Here is a 3,052-nt window from a genome sequence, read left to right as displayed (position 1 = left end):
TGTGCTGCTCCCCTTGCTCAAATGTTGTGATTTTGTAGGAAAGCAGATTCCGGGCTTCTCTCTCCCAGTCTCACCCCAGCTAAAACCTAGGGTCTCGGCGTTCTCTTTCAGGGGATCTCTGCAAAGTCTGAAAGTTCTCTCTGGATTTGCCCTGCAACCGCAGCTGCCTGTGAGGGGGTTTCTACTAGTGCCTGCCTCTTCACCCAGGCAAGTCTCAAATTGGTTGTGAAGAGTGTTGCCAAATGGTGAGCACCTGAGTTTAGGTGACTGGGCCGGTGACCTTGTTTCTGGAAGCAGAGCTTCCAGCCTGCCACTGGCTAGGCCAACCCAGGCTACCAAGAGTTTCATGCCCAGCACTGTTCAGTCGCTACTCAGCTCCTCCCTCATCTCAGATCTGTCTGCCTCCTTGCCAAGTCTGTTGTAAACCTGGTCTCCTTCCATGCCCACCAGAGGCCAGGCTGAGGGAGTAGAGACCCTCTGGTCTAGCCTGTGGCAGACTCCAAGGCTGTCTCTGGATGCTCTCTGGACTCCTGGAGGGACCTGGACAGAGATGGTCCCCACAACATATACATACTTGCACACATACACTGTTTCCAGAAGCATCTGGTGACGGCTATTCTTCCACTTGTGCCTAGGGAACTGGCCAAGCCTCACCCTACTGTTAAGACTACTAGCCTTGCAGTAACCCATGGCCCATTGTCTACACAAAGCCCTTACCCCGAGGGGCTTTGAAAACGCCTGTGTTGGTGTCCATGCCAACAGTGCTAAGGATCAATGCTAAAGAACAGGTTTGGGGAGATGGTGACCAAGGAGATTACATTCTCCTTCAGTGACCCCCTCCTCTCTCTCTCACACACACACACACACACGCACACACGCACATGCACAAACATCCTCCTCGTTCCTCTCTCTCTCTTTCCCCCCTCACTCCCCAGTTCTCTTTTTTCTTGCAATAAATTCTAAACAGATGGGCAAGTCTTCTACCCCCACTTCTGAAGTTGAGAGGGAATATCAGCCATGGGGGAACCAGAAATCACTCCCTTCCTCAGACTGGATCATTCCAGCCTCTCTGGGCCTCCCTTTCCAGTGTCTCATGCCTCACTGGATTAGGCCAGATATTACAAAGTATTTCCTGAGTCCTTTTTGTTCTGCGTCTACTATTGACACTTGTGCTTTCCTCACTGCAGGGCCTTAAACACAGTGGGGGGTGAGGAGGAGGGAGGGGGGAGGACACACTTTCTAGGATTCAGCTATCTGAAGGGCCAGACCCAGGCTGCAACCCTATTATCACGGGGGAAGAAAAGCTAAACTCTTGGGCATGACTGAGAATATCAATGGAGTGTCGTGTCTGCCTATACAATCTCTCTAAGCCTAGAGACAAGCGCAAACAGAAACAGCAGCATTTGGAGCAGTCAAGTGCTGCTTCTTGCTTTGCAGCAAGAGCTGGGTCTTGTTATTTGAGCTATAGACAGAGGGATTTCTGTGTCGCTATGTGATTTTCCCTCTCAGCGCCAAGGCCCAGAATCCCTATGCATAGGCAGGGCTGGGACAAAGCCTCTCACATCTCGAAGACGTTCCCAGAATCAGCAGCGGGGACAAAGTTGGGCTGAGCTACCTGGTTTCTTCGGCTTGCAGCCCCTTATGGCTACGGCTGTGGCCACAGAGCCAGCACCCTGACCCCTGGGGTTGACCTTTAAACTCAGCTGAAGCTTCACCTGGACTCTTAGACCCCTGGCTTGGGTGTCATCATCACCTGCAACTGGTTTCACAACAACTTGTGCCTCTGCCTTGCACCCCAGATCCAGCAGCTAACCCCCAAGCTTATCTGTTTGGGCCCATCATAGGACTATGGAAGGATGCCATAAGAGGGACACAATCGCTACTTACTTCTCTGGCAAGTAATAATAGCAATGATAACTAACACCTTTTGAATGCTTACTATGAGCCAGGCACTGTTCCAAGAGCTTTATATGTATGCTATGGCGTAGAAAGAAACTCAGCATTGCTCTCATTTGAGGCAAGGGACCTGAGGCACAGAGAGGTTGAGTAACATGTCCAAGGTCACACAGCTAGCATATATAAGAAGTGGGTGGCCGGGCGCGGTGGCTCAAGCCTGTAATCCCAGTACTTTGGGAGGCCGAGGCGGGCGGATCACGAGGTCAGGAGATCAAGACCATCCTGGCTAACACGGTGAAACCCCGTCTCCACTAAAAAATACAAAAAACTAGCCAGGCGAGGTGGCGGGCGCCTGTAGTCCCAGCTACTCGGGCGGGAGGCTGAGGCAGGAGAATGGCGTAAACCTGGGAGGCGGAGCTTGCAGTGAGCTGAGATCCGGCCACTGCACTCCAGCCTGGGCGGCAGAGCGAGACTCCATCTCAAAAAAAAAAAAAAAAAAGAAGTGGGATTCAGCCAAGTATAAATATAAAGATCATGCCCTCAAGCGCACAATCACTGCCTTCCAGGGCTGCTGCCCTGTTTTCTCAGTCTTCCCAGGATTGCAGTCAGGCCTCTAAACCCCATGCCCTGTGGCTATTCTTCGATGGGCTGCCTATCAGAGTCTTACCAGATGCCACCCACCTGCCTAATACCTCTCCAACTCTCCGACCCTAGGCTCACTGGCCCTCCTGCCTGCCAGGCAGGGCCTTGGCTTCTTGCCAGCTGATGGGACCTTCCCCCATTACCTGCCCTGCTCTATCTAGGGCATCTCTTCAGAACTGACAGCATTGTTACCTCTACTGAAGATTTAGCATGGTGCTGTCCAATAGAAATATAATGCGAACCACATATGGAATTTTCTAGTAGCTCAGTTCAAAAAGTATTTTTTTAAAAAACAGGTGAAATTAATTTTAGTAATATATTTTATTTCACTCAATATATCCAAACTATTATTTCAACATGTAATCAATATAAAAATTATTAATGAGATGTTTTACTTGTGACCTTCCACAGTAAATCTTCAAAGTCCAGTGTTTATTTCTGCTTCCAACACATGTCAATTCCAACTAGGCACAGGTCAAGTGCTGACTAGCCACAGGCAGCGAGTGGCTACTGT

The sequence above is a fragment of the Piliocolobus tephrosceles genome, chromosome 12, assembly GCF_002776525.5.
Source record: "Piliocolobus tephrosceles isolate RC106 chromosome 12, ASM277652v3, whole genome shotgun sequence".
NCBI lineage: Eukaryota > Metazoa > Chordata > Mammalia > Primates > Cercopithecidae > Piliocolobus > Piliocolobus tephrosceles.
The sequence above is the reverse complement of the archived record's forward strand: the minus strand, read 5'-3'. Positions refer to the sequence as shown.